Below are 17058 nucleotides of genomic sequence, written 5' to 3'. Positions count from 1 at the left end.
GGTGAATAAGTGAGAAGGAGAAAAAGGCTGGAAAATTTAGAGCAGGCCACATGTGATAGGGGATTCTATGCCATGGTAGAAATTTAGATTTTTATTATTATTATTATATGAGAAGCCATTAGAGAATTTTAAGCAGAGACATGAGAAAATCTAATGTGTGTTTTGAAAGATAACTTCAGTTACTCTTTGGAGAATGTCCTATAAGAGGCACAAGCGAAAGTGAGGGGACACATAGAAGGTTTTGGAAATGAGAGATGTTGTGGCCTTAGACTATGATATAGCAATGGAGGTGAACAGAATTGGTTGTTTTCAGGAGTTATTTTGGAGGTAGACTTGACAGGCTTCATGATGAGTGAGGTGTCAGGGGAAGCCATATCAAAAGTGATCCCTGGATTTTTGACTTGAACAACTGAGTGGAGGATGATGCTTTTACTGAGATGTAGCACACTTGTAATTGAACAGATTAGAAGGAAACATCACATGATCTGGAGTTGTATTATGTGGCATTCAAGAGAAGATGTCAAGGATTCATGATGTGTGAATCTGGAGATCAATAAAGAGGTCAGAGATAGAGATGTAAATTTGGATGTCGTCATCATGTATAATGTATTTAAAACCGTGGAAATGAGCAAGATCACCTGAGGATTATATCTTTATAGAGAAAAGAAAGGGACTTATGAAGAAATTTGGGGCAATCTAACCTCCAAGAGTTGATATCTATCCTTGATAAAAAGAATTACAAGTATCTACAAGTATCTGGTCAGAGAGCAGAGGAGATCTGATACATTGTTATGCTCACTTAGTGTGTGCTCTAAACCAAACTAGGGAGGTGGGGTGGGGTGGAGCAGGTCAAAGAGAAGAAGAGAAGAGGGGAAGAGAGAGACAGAAACAGAAAAAGTTTTAAAATTATAAAGTAGTATAATAAATGCCAGATAGCATTAATAGTTCTTTTACTGTAACTGACAAAAAGAATACATGAAATCTGAAATAAGATTTAGCCCACAGTGTCTTCGAAGAAGTTAATCTGTGCTGGCCAAGTCCTTCCTGGGGTCTTTTTTGACACAGGCAGTAAAATCATTGCTTTTTATTATCACCTTATATTGAATACATTCTACTAAAACCCTAGTGTTTTTAACTGCTAAATTGTTCAATTTTACTCAATAAATTATGTTTGTATTCCAGCATTAGGCTTTCCAGTTATTTATATTAAATTTCACCCCCCTAGGCTGTTGAGCCTGTTTTGAAACCTGATTCTTCTATAAAACATGTTAGTATTCTTTCCAATTTCTTGTTACGTGCAAATTTAACCAATGTTTTAACCCAAGTCTTAATAAAAATGTTAGATTAAGACCAAGGACTTGAAGCGTTCACCATCTCACCAGGGATCTCTATCTTGTTAGATGTCACAACTTACCTTGGGTACCATCAATAACACATTCACCAAATTGTAAAAGGGTTAAACTCAGAGTTTTATCTTTGTTGGGTTTTATTTTATTTTATTTTATTTTACAAACCATCTAGCTGAAATATGCTCCAAATCTGTCTATAAGATGTCACTAGTAGAAGAGTCTAGAGATTTTACCCACAAATTAAGGCCAATGTCATATAAGTTGTTATTAAAGAATATATAGCAACTCCTAGGATTGCATTTTTTATCTAATTGTTCACAAATCTACTTTTAATATAGTCTATTTTAAAATCATATTTAGAAATGTCTTTAAGTTCACTAAGATTTTTGAAAAGATATTGTCTCAATTAGTCCTTTAGTGCTTGTTCTTTTCTCCATACTCCCGAAATATTGCCAAATCAGGCCTGTTCTTTTCCTTCAAAGTAGCAGCATGATAGTTTCATTTTAACAAAGGGAAATAGCTGAAATTTGAACAGGAATTTATCAGGTTGAGGGTTATTTCCTCCTTTTTTTTTTTTTCTTTTTCATTTTTTCTACTTCGTTCTCGCCCTTTGGCAACTATTTCAAACAATAAAGCCTTTTAAAATCTGAGTAGTACTGAGGGGAGTTTTGATTATTAGTTTTTGAAACACTTTTATTCAGTTTTGCATTTTAATGAAAATATTTTTCCTATATGGTAACAAATAGCACACACTTGTGTTGTGATTCTATCATAGCCTAAGAGATAATGGAAAATAATAATAATAGAAAAATAAGAGAATGGCTTTGATCCATTTAATTAGATAGGAATATGGGTCCTCAGAATACAGAAGACCTTAATAAATATTTTTGAGTGAATGACTAAATCTATGAGTAAGTAAATATAGCTAATATAATAAATATACAAAATACTTATGTACAGATTCATAAGCTATCCAATCCCTATCCTACACTGTAGAGTAGTATAGAAAATGTGAACACATTTTAGCAAGGTTCATTTTGGTAGATGAAAATATATTTCATGTGTGATATTTTGGATATGAATTAATCATAATAAACATACTCTATTTCTTTATTTTATCTTACTCAACTCTTAGTTCCTGTAGAACATTTTGAGGTATTAAGTTGTAGGCCAAATACTCACTCATACTAACAAGTAGTAAGTGTATACCTTTTAGTAGGACTACATCCTGGAGCTCCATGTCATTGTTCTTGTGGTGTCAGACTTATTTCTGGTCATATTTGTATGTTGACAAATTGTCTTTGTCACTTCTTACAGTTCTATATGATATAGACATCTCTGAGCTATGCAGTCAAATTTTATTCAGTCATGTAAAAATGTTAATGGAAAGTATCTCTACTTGCTACTGTCACTGCATACTTCCTTTTTCTAATTTCAATACAAAACTTCCAATTTTTTGCTGAAGACCAAAACAAACAATGAAAGAACAGGCTTTAGAAATTTAAGGATGAATTCCTTGGGTTAGCCCTTAAAAAGGGCCAGAGGGAAAAGATTGCTTATGTACAAAGTATCAGTAATGAGTTTTTACAGGTAACTTTTCGATAGCAATTTTAGAGTCCAAAAGACAATTGTGGAATGAAGCTTTAATGTGCTACCAAAGATAGCTGTCAATCTAAAATTTTAAACTCAATAAAACTATGTTTTCAAGAACCAGGGCAAAATAAATTCAATTATAGAAAATTTATAAACTAACTTTTGCTAACAAAAAGAACTTCTAAAAATATATATTGCAGAAAGAAATAATCGATACTAAAGGAAAAAGTGTGATGAAAAAAGTAAGCAAAAAGTGTTGGTAAATTTAAGCCAATATCCTTTGAAAAACAACACATAATAATACATAATTCATAGAACTACAAATGAAAAACAAAACTTGAGATAAACTATTAAAAAGCAGGATAAGGTAAGCCGAAAGGTGGTTAGAATTAAAGCACTCTTAAGATCTTTTTACTCTTCGAGAGGAGATTGAAGACACTATTAACTTTAGACTTTATTAGATATGCATTATTATATTTTAATGGTATCAACTAACAGATTGGAATTAGTGTACATAAATATCAGGCCAATAGAGGGAAAAATATGGAATAAGAAAAAACATTCAATCAAACACATTTACAAGTAAAATCCTAATATAATTGTAAAATGTATACAGATAAGCAAAGGATCAGGGAAAGCCAATTTAGGAAGAAAATGTGGGCTAAATTGTATCATATATCAAAATTGATTTAAAAAACAATAGTAATTAAGACATACTGGTGAAGAAATAGACAAATAGACCATATAATAGTATGACAGACAATAGCGTAGATCACTACGGAAAAGATGAGTTATTCGGGACATATTACTAGAACAATTATTAATCCGGTAAAAAAAAAAAATGCCTGGGTATTTTCCTCAAACTAATATATAACACAAAAAAGTAAAAATCATTAAGGAAAAATTAACAAATTTGACTATCTTAAAATTATAAAATAATCATCAAAAGATATTTAGAAAATGAGAGGAGCAGCCAATGGCAAAAGATAATTACAACACACAAAATCAGAAAGGAATTGGTACCCATGATATGTAAAGAATTCCTTTAAATCAATTTAAAAAAAAAATACAAGCTACTTAAAAAATGTAAAGGCAAAAGAATAAACAGGGATTTCACAGAAAACTCAACATTCCAATAAATATATGAAAATATATTGTGTGATTTTTAATCAAGAAAATGCAAATTAAAACTACAATGAGATTGTTGTACCTACCATATTGGAAAATTTTAAAAAGTAAGATATCAAGTCTTGGTGAGGCTGTAGAGGATTGAGAGCTTTCATACATTTCTGGTGTGTGTGTCAATTATCAAGTAAGGTTACTGAAGTGCATATTTAATGACCCAGTAATTTTTTCACATATATATGTGATTTTTTATATATAGCAAAATTTTTATAGCATTTTTTCATATACATGCTAGAAAAAGTCCTGCATATGTGTAACAGAATAAATATACTACATAGATTGTAATAATAAAAACTGGATATAACACAAGTATCCATCAGCAGAATGAATAGATAACTTTTGGTTCAATGATTACTAAACAGTGAAATGAATAAAACATATTTATATCACCATGAATCTCATAATCATAATGTTCAACAGGAAAAAATGTCATAAGAATAATACATATGATTCAATACTCCTTGTATAATATTTGAAATATGCAAAACTAAATATTTTAGAATATATACATATTATAACTATGAAGAAATGCCAGGGAATGATAAAATGTTCTGAATGCTGATGACCTCTGAGGAGAAGAGAAGGAAATGGCCTTATGTGGTTTCAATGATATATGAAATATCCAAATTCTTTTTTTAAATGTTTACTTTTCAAACACTGTTGACATACAATATTATATTAATTTCAGGTGAAAACATAGTAGTTGGACATTTATATAACATATAAAGTGATCACTCTGATAAATCTGGTACCCATCTGACATCATACGTAATTATTTAAATATTATTGACTATGTTCCTTATGCTATACTTTACATCCCCATGACAATTTTGTAACTACAGATTTGTACTTCTTAACCCCTTCTTTTCTTCACCATCCCCCACAACCCTTCTCTCATCTGGCAACCATCAAAATGTTCTCTGTACCTATGAGTTTGTTTTTGTTTTATTTGTTTATTTTGTTCTTTAGATTTCCACATGTAAGTGAAATCATATGGGATTAGTCTTTGTCTGATTTTCTCTACTCGGCACAGTATCCTTTAGGTCCATGCATGTTGTTTCAGATGATAAAATTTCATTCTTTTTATGTCTGAGAGATATTCCATTGTATATATGTACCACCACTTCTTTATCCATTTATCCATTGATGGACACCCAGGTTTCCTCTTGGCTATTGTAACTAATGCTACAATGAACATATGTATTCACTTGTCCCTTCAAAGTAGTGTTTTGAGTTTCTTTGGAGAGATACCCAGGAGTGAGATTACTGGGTCCTTCTTTGTCTCTTGTTATAGCCCTTACTTTAAAATTTATTTTGTCTGATATAAGTATTACTACCCAGCTTTTTTTGTTTCTTTCCATTTCCATGGAATATCTTTTCTCATCTCTTTGTTTTCAGTCTGTGTGTATCTTTTGATATGAAGTCTCTTGTAGGCAACATATGTGAGGTCTTGTTTTCTTATCCATTCAGCCATACTATGTCTTTTGATTGGGGCACTTATTCCATTTACATTTAAGGTAATTGTTAATAGATATGTAGTTGTTGCCTTTTTTTATTCATATTTTTCATCTTTTTTCTTTTTCTTAGAGAAGTGCCTGTAACATTTCTTGGAGTACTGACTTAACAATGATGAACTCCTTTAGTTTTTTTTTTTTTGTCTAGAAAGCTCTTTACCTGTCCTTTGGTTCTAAATGATAGCGTTGCTGGGTAGAGTAGTCTTGGTTATAGGTCCTTGCTTTTTATCAATTTGAATATTTCATGCAAATTCCTTCTGGCCTGCAAAGTTTACCTTGAGAAATCATCTGACTGTCTTATGGAAGCTCACTTGTAATTGACTAATTGTTTTTCTCAGGCTCCTTTTAAGATTCTCTCTCTATCTTTAACCTGTGTCATTTCAATTATGATTTGTCTTAATGTAGGCCTCTTTGGGTTTATCTTGTTTGAGACTCTGTACTTCCTGGGCTTGTATGTCTATTTCCTTTGCCAGGTTAGGGAACTTTTCTGTCATTATTTCTTCAAATATGTTTTCAATTCCTTGCTGTCTCTCTTCTCCTCCTAGTACTCCTATGATGTGAATTTTGGTATGCTTGATGTTGTCTCAGAGGTTCCTTGAACTATATTCATTTTTTTAAATTCTTTTTTCTTGTTGCTTTTTCGATGGGGAGTTTTCCACTAGTTTATATACCAAATTGCTGATTTAGTCTTCTGCTTCATCTGATCTACTGTCAACTCCCTCTAAGGTATTTTTCATTTCAATTATTGTATTCTTCATTTCTGACTGGTTTGTTTTCCTGTTTTCTATCTCCATTTTTATGTTTCTCATCTCTTTGTTAAAGTTCTCACTGAGTTCATCTATTTTTCCCTTGAATTCATTGAGCATCCTTATAACAAGTTTTATGAACTCTGCATCTGGTAGATTGCTTGTTTCCATTTTGTTGAAGTCTTTTTAGGAGTGTTCTGTTGTTTCATTTGGGACATGTTTCTTTGTCTCCCAATTTTGGCTGACACATGTGTTTTTCTATATATTAGGTAAAGCCTCTATGTCTTCCAGTATTAGTACTGGGAGTGGTCTAATGTAGTAGGTGTCCTGTGGGGCCCAGTGGCACAGTCTCCCTGGTCACCTGAACCAGGTGCTGCAGTGTGTCCCTTGTGTGCATTGTGTGTACCCTCCTGTTGTATTTGAGCCTTGGTTGCTGACTGCTTGTTAGAAGCATCAACCCTCAAACTGAGTGGTTGTGAAGACTAGAGTGGAGGAGCTTTGTACAGGGGCTGACCTTATGAGCCAGGATTCACTTTCGCAGGGCTTAAGTGCCTGCCCAGTCTACCCTTTGGGTGTGTCATTTATAGAGGTGATTGGTTGGTGCTCTGCTGTCGTCTCAAACTGGCCACAGGGTGTGTTGGTTCTAGGGCCTCTTGACAAGGGCTGTCTCAGGCCAAGGTTAGCCACTGCCTATGTCCTGCCCAGGGCCTCTTAGTATGAACTACAAAATGTTTTTCAGAGGGTTGCCACTCGTTCTGAGCTTAGAGGTTCCTGGGAGGGACTAAGCTGCAAACCAAGCCCAACTGCTGCTAGTGCCAGGCTTGGCGTTGCTTAGCAAGAGATATGGGCTTGCCAAGACCAGATACTGATGCTTTGGGGTTTGTAAACCTTTGAGAGATTCTATAAAAGTCTGTAACATGAGCCAAGACAGGCTGTTTGTATGGACAAGCCCCTGGAAGTGGCCTGGGTGGGCCTGCAAGCTGGGTGAGGTGGGGTTTCAGGGAATCACCAGAGCAGGGTGAACAGTGTTAGCCAGGTTGACAGAAGATCTAATATAGGGCCCACCTTCATCTGCACACAGGGAGTGGGGAGGGCTCAATAATGAAACAATAACCTCTGCCAGTACTTCTGTCTGGGAGAAATCTGACAGGCCTCTCCCTGAATCCAGACAATTCAGCTTCTCCCAATATGTCCCTAGCACCTTTCTAGCTGCTGACTCAGTAGTGGAGCTTAAAGGAAATTAGTCAATTCAGCAAGTAAGTCCCTGCACAGGCCCTTTAAGAAGACTGTCTGGGACTCCAGCTACCCTCTGTCTCACTCAACCACAAACTCCACTAGTTTTTATAACTAGCGGAGACTTCTCTTCCTAGCGTTCCCTGCTCCTTGTGTATGGGGAGAAGGCGGGGGGGACCTTCACAACTGAGATCTCTCTCTTGATTTTTAACTGCCACACACAGGTGTGGGACAAGCCTCTTCCACATCTTCTCTCCTATCAGTCTCGAGGTAGCTTCTTCTATATGCCCTTAGTTACAAGACTTCTGTTCAGCTAGTTTTCAGGCAGTTCTCATAGATGGTTATTCTGTAGTTTAGTTGTAATTTTATAGGGTCACGAGAGGAGGTAAATACAGTGTTTACCTACTCCGCCATCTTGACCTGAAGCCTGAAATACCCTGTTTCTTAATGTGAGTGTTCTTTTAGTACTTCTCATATAGTTAATACATAATACATTATAAATATAATTTGATAAGTATTAAATATCCTATAATTTAAACAATAAAAATAAAATTCCACAAGTTAAAATAATTAAAAGTTAAATTGCTTATTCTCCCTTATCACTTACCCTAATATAAAATAAAACCATCAAAATAAAATGAATGTATTACCAATCTTCTTTTAAAGTTTATTAAAGTCAAGTGTTAATCTTTTTTACTAAAATTGTTTCCCGAAATATTCCAGAAAAAAAAAAAAAACATAGAATACACACAGCTATCATTTATTAGTACTTGTGCCTGGCCTTGAATAAGGCACTAATATCTCCAGGCCTCATTTTCTTCATCTGTCAGTTGAAATGTTCACATCAACAGACTTTTTAGAAATTTCCTGCCGTAAGTTCCTAAGTGCCAATCTGGTACACAGAAACTTGAATGCTCTCTCCACTAGGCAGGAGTGAACATTGCAAGCTGTGGTCTCCTGGAAGGTGAAAGCCATGTCTCTCATTGCCTTAGCTGCAGTTCCTGGGCGAAGTACCTGGCATATGGCAGGTGGTCAAATAAAGGGCAATAAAAGACTCTGGCATTATGTGGTAGTGAATGCTCCGCATGCTAAAATCTCATCATATTCTTAAAAAACTCATTATGAACCAAATTGGATGGTTTTACATCACCATTATAGAAATTATGGGTAATAAAGAATCGAAAAGATGAAAGATTAATTCTGAGATACACATCTTTTGCATTTTGTCTTCTCTGAAAACAAGATAGATCTCATAACAGATGACACCTTTTTCAACTGTCTTCAGCCAGCCAGTAGTTGTGATGCAGTTGTTATTGCCTAATTATGAATAAACTTAGTTATTATTCCTGGTGGCATGATACACAATAGAATTCCTTTGATGTTTCAGTTTGAAAATAATTCTTAAAAGAATGATTCCTACTTGTCCTGTTTGAAAAGCTTCCATTGACAAATTCTGATACGATCAAGAAAACCCATCTTCAAAATTAGTAAAATGGAATTTTAGAAGAAAAGCCTGGAGACAATAGTAGAGTACCCTTTTAATAAAATCTTCATTAAAAAAAAAATAAAACGTTCTTGGTGGCACAGACAACAAGATTGATTTGAGAAAAACAGAGATAAAGCAATCCGAGTTGAAAAATAATTCAAATGAGTTGGATTCCAAATGTGAATAGATTTTAGGAAACCCTTCACCAATTTATGTGGCTTGTATTTTCTATATGTAAATGAGAGTGTATTTTTAAAAAAGTTTCTCCTATAATTGGTCAGAGACTTAAAGGGTTAATTTCCACCTTTTAATCCTACTTATGGAAACTGGGAGCCAGGAGAGGGCAGCAGAGAACTAACTTAAAAGAGACTTATTTTGTTTTAGCTATATAAAGGGCACTTCATAGTGTATGAAGCTCTTTCTTATATATAAACTCATGGTATCTTCACAACAAAACTTGTTTAACATCCTCATTAAACAAGAAAACTGAGACTTGGAAAAATTAAGTGACTAGTTTGAGGTGGCCCAACTAAGGAGTGGCTCTTGACTTAAACTAAGGAGGAGAGTTGGACTAGTTGGTGAAGATGTCAGGATAAAGATGTGAACCTAAGAAGTCAAACCAAACACCGAGGGAGATTAAGTTTACACCAAAACATTTTGCGATCACTAGACAGCAGGAACAACTCTGAACCAAATTCAGACATGGGCTAGGGAAGAAACCCCAGAGGGCACCCTGAGTGTTGGTGGGGTCTTGAATCCTGATCTTTCTGGTCTTTAAATGGCCTATCCTCATATATTGAAAAACAGAATAACGCCTCGGCAATAATGTTTCAGCAAGACTCCAGGGTACTTTATACTGGTGAACTTACAGATGAAATGAAAAATTTTTGCTGTGTTCCTGCCTTCTTAGCAATTAACAAAATCTGGAGGGAGAGTTTCTACATCTTTTACCAAGTGCTTATTGTTTAAAAGCTCAAGTAAGAAAATGGAATATTTCAAATTCCTACGGGAAGGCTCATATGATTCTCTACTCCTAAGAAATTGCGCTAAACCTTTTGGCCTGATAGGTATAGTATAGGCGAAGCATTACTTTGCGTTGTCAAGAATCATTTATTTACCAAGCAGTCACTTTACAAAGTAAGCCGTGTGGTTGAGATTCTGAAGGATTTTGTTTCTGCTGAAACTCAGTGATGAGGAATGCTCTGAGGCAAAAGAGTGCCAGCTCTACTTAATATTCTCCTTCATGGCCAAAGCTTAGAAACAGAAGAGAAAGGTCAAAGGGTGTGCCTACAGCTGTGCTTTCTTAGAGAAGATGGGTCTCGGAATGCAGAGTAGAGAAGTAGAGCTTCCAGACTCTGTCCACAGTGTATGTAAGACATCAACTGCAGACATCAACAAATACAAATGTTATAGTAGTCCTCCTCCCGGAAATCACACAAATAGAAAAACTGAAGAATTCAGCATTCTCTGCTATTCATTTGGAATAAATCATGCTTTGTGCCAGGTGACAGAAGGGAGGATCTTTGTAAATACTATGTGTAGGAGGATGATGATGATGGGATTAGTACTTCTTGTTTGAATAAAATCTGTACTTCACCCAGACCATTACATGTACATTTTCTGAGGATTTTTGCAGCATAGAAATAGGATACAAATACATGGAGAGCCAAATAGTTCAGACTCACATAGTCATTTCATTAATGATCTGTCTTTAACTCTCTTTTTGCACTCTAGGATAACACACAATTCCTAAATATACTTTTATGTCTATATCTACATTTATATCTACATTTATCCTTATTCCTTAAGCGAATATAGCACAGAAAAAGCTCAAGCTTTAGAATCAGAGGGACCTGGATGTTTAATATATATCCCATTTTTATCATTCATTTATTGGTTAATTTGGGGGAAGGCACACAACATCTTTGCAACTTAATTTTTTTATCTATCAAATAGAGATACAAATACCCACATTATAGTATTCTTAAGGGAACTGAATAAGTGTTCTCTGTTTGATCTTTAGGTTAAAGGCATTAGCCATTCTGCTTGTCCCATGATAGTTGCCGTAAATACACCTTAAGTTTTATCTTTCCTTCTTCAGGATGCCATTCATAGTATTTCTAAGGTTGGAGTTTCCTTTGCTAGTGTAATAAATATTGAGCACTTAACCATATGCCAGTAACTGTCCTAGGCAGTTAATAAAAGAGACAAAACCCCTTTCCTCAGGGAACTGACAGTATAGTGGACTCCCCTTTCTTTCTTTCTTTTTCTTTCTTTCTTTTCTTTCTTTCTTTCTTTCTTCTTTCTTTCTTTCTTTCTTTCTTTCTTTCTTTCTTTCTTTCTTTCTTTCTCTTTCTTCTTTCTTTCTTTCTTTCTTTCTTTCTCTTTCTTTCTTTCTTTCTTTCTTTCTTTCTTCTTCTTCTTTCTTTCTTTTTCTCTTCCTCTCTCTCTCTCTCTCTCTCTCTCTCTCTTTACATTTTCATTTCACCTGTCTTCCAAACTTCACCTCAAAGCTTTCCTTCAGTGTGAAAATTTTCTGAGGATTTCATTTTTCATTTTTTTTTTTAACCAAAACAACAATCTCTGTCCTTTGAAAATCTGTAGCATTTTCCTGTGTTTGCTACTCAGATGGCTTATCTTCTGCTTCTCTGTCTTATAGGTTTTTGTTTTGTTTTGTTTGTTTGTTTTTTGGCGTATGTTCTTCTGAATTATATGTTTCTGGAGCATAAAAAGTCTAGAATATGAGTTTTAAAGGGCAGCTTAATTCAGTGTGTTTTATTCACAGGGTAGTCCTAATAAACTTTAGAGGGCAAATAGCAACTTCTCTATAAATATTTTGTGTGAATGAATAAAGGAATGCCTTGTATTTATCACATTGCATATGGAGAATTAAATTTGCACTCAAAAATTCTGGATTAAAAACCAGACTCAAAAGATGACTTTCCCTCTCTAAGACCCAGCTTCCTAATATGTAAGATGGAAATAAGATTTTTACTTACATTACAGGATTGCTTTTGAAGATCAAATAACTATGATCTATATGAAAAGAATTATTTTGTTCATTGCTAAATTGAGTAAAAGTGATTACAACTAAGCATGTAATGATTACTATTGAATAAATAAATACATGTGTTATAGACTGAATGTTTTTGTCCTTCCCAAATTCATATGTCAAAGCCCTAAGCCCCAATGTGATGATATTTGGAGATAGGGCCTCTGGGAGGTAGTAGGGATAGATGAGGTTGTAAATGTGGAGTCTTCCAGATGGTATTAGGCCCTTTTAAGATGAGACATGAAAGAGAGCGTTTCCTTTCTGTACACACCCTACTTCCTGTGGGGCACAAAAAGCCATATGAACACATAGCTGGATGCCGGCCATTTCCAAGCCAAGAGGAAAGGGCTCAGAATAAAATCTACCTTGCCAGAACCTTGATCTTAAACTTCCCAGCTTCCAGAACTCTGATAAATTTCTGCTGTGTAAGCCACTCAGTCTAGAGTTTTTATTATAGCAGCCTTAGCTAAGACAGCATATATGCATGCATTCGTGAATGAATGGATGGGAAAAAAATGATTCCATGAAGTTTGAACAATTTAGGGATTCAATTAAGAGGTAAATGAATACACTCTAGAGGGAACAGAGACTTCAATCATTCTCAAAAATTAATTAATTCTTAAAAGTGCTGTGTTATAACTTTGCTGATTGTATTTTCTTAGATCAGCTTTACTCCAAAGTTCAGGACATAATGGAAAGAATGAAACTGTATTAAGAGACTGAGGTCTCAGTGGTTGTCTATGGACAAGTCCCTTCAACTCTCTGATCTTCTATTGCCTTACCTATAAAAGAAAGATTAGAGTGCCCTAGAATTGTAAAGATCAAAGTATTTTACATGTTGATAAATGGCTTGTGCATTTTTAATTGCCAGTAAAATATGAGGTATCAGAAGCAGCATGTCATTAAAGACTAATAGTTTGTGCCACATCCTCCACTTCTCAAAATTAACTTTTTTCCCCAAGATTAACTTATGAGCCAGAAATTCCTAGCATTCTGGAATTTGAGAATATTAATTTTTGAGTACACACCACAATCCTGTGAGCTATGTTTTGCAGGGAAGAAACTGCTCCATAGAGGTAAAGTGAATAGTCCAAGGTCATATGGCATACTGATGGTTCCAGCATGTGTTCAATAACTCCAGATATGGAACTCTTTCCATTAAAGCCCAAAGATCTATGCTCTCTTGTTTTCAAATACAGTAGTTTTTATTTTCAGTGAGACCTAGGCTTCCTTATTATCACATTCAATCCAATAAAAGTAATATTTGAGATTTTATTAAATTTTCTACTACCTTTAAGTTTTGGTTAATGTGTAATATTCTTATTGGGAACTTATTTTCAAGGTGCAATTTAACAATGGGTCCCTGAATTTCAGATTGACAGGATGCCCTTGTTGCTGATATTTAATTTTTCACAAAGATTTTTAAATGACCCATTACTATCAAAATGTTTTTTGCTTGTAAATATCAAAAAAAAAAAGGTATATGATCTTGCATATTTTGAAACTTTGAAAGCTAGCATAAAATAAGAGGTCTGAGGTTTGTATTTCAGATATGCAAATATTACCTAGTAAGCAAATAACAAGATAGAGAGGTAGAGATTGTATTTAAATCTCTAGACAAAGGATGGTGATGAAGTGGAGAATTTTAAAATAGGATTTTTAATATAGCTTGTAACTAGGCACATGGTAGAAGTTAAGAAATTTCTTCATTAGGAACCATTTTTCTGAAGAATAGTAAGAATAGCAAGCAAAGACATTGATGACCACAGAGAAACATGAATAACACATTACGGTTCAGATTATATTGACAGCCTAGCCTGACTCCTAAGAATTTAGAGCAAATTTGGCACTCAGAAACCAGATGTATTTCTTTAAGACCCCTTCTATTTTTTTAAAGATCTTGTTAAGTCGGCCTTGGGGGAAACAAATAAGATTTTTTTTTTTTCCAGAGTGAAATAAATTCTACTTCTTCTAAATCTTATCCTTTAATAGCATTTCAATAAGGGAAGACTAAGACCAAGACTTTGAGCGTTATGTGGGAAGGGATTCGGCTTTGTCCTCTGGAGCATTCCTGTTCTCCCAGCAAAGGTTTCTGCCTAGGAAGCCCCAGAGGGGCTGAGGTCATGATACCATTTCAGGACCACAAGGAGCCCAGCTGAGCAGCTTTCCCTCTAAGCATGAGATCATGGCTTCTTACTGTGATTGCCATGGTGTCACTCCAGAACATAAATTTAAATAATCATGCTAGACAGCCAGATAAAAGCCAGGATCTCAGTGTTCCTTTGTTCAAGTGAAATGTAAGCCAACCGCTGATATTCCCAAGATTTGTTCTCTCCTGCTGATCACAAATATATTGAGAATATGATATAAGTCAACTGATCTGACAATTAAAATCGTGGAGACAATTTAGGCTCTCCCTGTGGTACCCAGTTAGTAGGCTTCATTTGCTTAAAGATAAGGTAAATTAAGGTAACAGGGAACTGGTTCTGCAACACTGAAGACTTGCTAGACTTTGAACAAATCGGACTGCTGCATCCTTGTACAGGACAAACCTCTTTAATGTACTGTTTTGGGCATAGTAGGAGCCACGAAAGAACCTCTTTGGTTAGATTTTATTTTTTCTATGTTGTCAAATCCATATCAAGAACATATCTTCATGTATGTGTATGTATGTATGCATAGGTACAACTGAGTCAAAGTTCTTTCCTGTATTTGTGAATAATTTAATGTTGCCATTTAATTTGTGAGGTGCTGCCATAATTTTCAGAATCAAAACTTTATCATTGCTGTCAATATCATCATCATCACCACTAACAATTACTGAGATTTTTCTCTAATTCCAGTTTAGATGGAGATAAAAGTAGGTATGGTATTAGCCCCACTTTATAGGTGAGCAAACTATGCTTTAGGGAGGTTAAATAAGTTTTAAAATTCCAGAGAAAGATTTTGGCAAACTTATATTCAAAATCAGTGTGTATGGCTCCAAAGGTACCCAATTTTACTGTCATGCCACAATGCATCCAACACATGCTCACCCTTACTCTTGGAAAAACTAAAATCTAAGAATTAATAATGTTTTCCTTATTTAGTAACCAATATCTTGAATCTTACCATCTCAGACTATTAGAAGTGTATTTTGAAAATATATGAATATATATTAAGTCATAAAATACATTGCATATTTATTTATTTATTTAAAGGTACTTAAGACTCAACCACAATATATCAAATTAAACTATTGTCCTTTATACCACACAAATCTTAAATATGCGCTTTTGAATAATTGTTGCCTACCCCCTACCCTCTCATTCACAGTAGCCTCTTTTTAGGTCATTAATACATTTATTCAAGTATTTGGGGAAGCACCTGCTTTGTACCAGGTATTGCTTTAGGGGCTGAAGATACAGCAATGAAAAAATAAATACATGTCTCATTAGAATACAGCATAAAAATGTGATTATTAAAATTGATCCTGAAACAGTGGTTGGTTTATTTCTTTTTATTTAGAGTCAAAAAAAGAAAAAAAAAAAAACAGTTTTCTCTCTCCCTACCTCATTCTTAAGCAATTATACCCACAATTTAGGCAGCACATGTCCTGCTGGGTTCAATGGCGTTATCAGAGAAAGCTTGTTTGCTCAGAAGTAGCAAGGGCAGGAATGCTGTGCTTCCAAAAATTAGGATTTTCCTAAGACTCTTTCTAGGGCTCATTCTCTATAACATATCCTTTATTGCCTTAGCAAATCATTATTTAACATGTTCACTGAACCCTGTGTGTTTTCCAAATGTTCTCTGGTCAAGTCTTCAGAAATTAGTCATTTCCACTTGCTGGTACCATGCCTAGCAAGATCTGATACAAAAAGCCATTCCCCAATATGCCAACCGGCAAAGGCAGGAGCGTAGGTTTTGTTCAGGCAAACAGATTAGCCCTCTAAGGGTTAATTAGGAAGTGAGCCCCTTCCAGGGCCTGGAATTGTTTACTTCGATGCTTTCATGCAAACTGCCATGTTTCACTTGAGCACTAATTGTGCCTGATGGACCCATTATTTTGTAATCAGAACAGTTCCTTGGCTAGCTCTCTGGGGGTTAATTATATGGATGAGGTAGTGCCCCGGATATTACTAGCGGACAGGACCACTTGAATTTCTTACCAACCTTATTGGAGAAAGTCCTGTTACTATGAACATTCGGGTTTCTCAGCACCAGCAGTGCTTTTCACAATTGGAGTTTATTAGGTTACAGTGCCAAGACAAGCCTGGCTGATTCATCAATGCAGTCCTGCCTGGCTTGGCCCCATTTCTATTCACAGAGGACTTGTGCCAGCGGACTCTGGAATCCCAACCTGTGCGCAGGCAGCCCTGTTTACTGCGAAAGATGATTCCTGCCCCGGGTTAAATGTGTACACCTCCTGGAAATGTCTGTGCCTTCAAGCCGAAGGCACTTAAAGGCTAGGAAAGCGGCATTCTACCCTGAAACACACTGTGCTAAACACAGCAAGAGACCACAATGATTGGTAAGGTGATTAGACATTTCTCTGATGTTTTTATGCCACTGCTGCTGCCGATGGGGGCTGACCTTGTAATCTGCCAGTTCTTTTCCCCTTGTTTTGCTTCCCCACCCCTACTGAATTCCTAGCTCTGTATAAAATGATCGTACATTATTTTTCATCATGTGTTATTTTTTATTTTACAACAAGCCCACTGGGATTTAATAACCAAGAGAGAGTATTATGTATTGAGGCATGAATGAGAAGAATGGTAAATTCCAGAGCTCAAGTATCTAAATCCTTCTGCATTTGGGACCTTTGGGGAAAGCAGCAAACCAGAAAAGAGGGACTTTTTTATGAGGCCTTGTACTGAAACCCACCATATCAAACATTGTAAAGCATTTCTGTTGTGTATAG

At 35.2% G+C, this 17058-nt stretch overlaps 1 protein-coding gene across 20 annotated transcripts in view; it reads left to right on the top strand.

Moving 5' to 3' along the window:
- The window catches only part of LINGO2 (leucine rich repeat and Ig domain containing 2), a 1061594-nt gene that overhangs the window by 947065 nt on the left and 97471 nt on the right, over positions 1-17058 (top strand). Inside the window, exon 1 of one of the 20 annotated variants that reach the window (XM_036217661.1) lies at positions 11571-16668. The exons of 18 other annotated variants lie outside the window; for them this stretch is intronic. The gene's annotated coding sequence lies outside the window, so the exon portion shown is untranslated. Of the gene's footprint in view, positions 1-11570; positions 16674-17058 lie in introns of those variants that run through there. One more of the 20 variants, XM_036217662.1, reaches the window with a different exon arrangement.

This window comes from Rousettus aegyptiacus, unplaced genomic scaffold (genome assembly GCF_014176215.1).
Source record: "Rousettus aegyptiacus isolate mRouAeg1 unplaced genomic scaffold, mRouAeg1.p scaffold_m13_p_3, whole genome shotgun sequence".
NCBI classification, from domain to species: Eukaryota; Metazoa; Chordata; class Mammalia; order Chiroptera; family Pteropodidae; genus Rousettus; species Rousettus aegyptiacus.
This window is presented reverse-complemented; position numbering and strand designations above follow the sequence as displayed.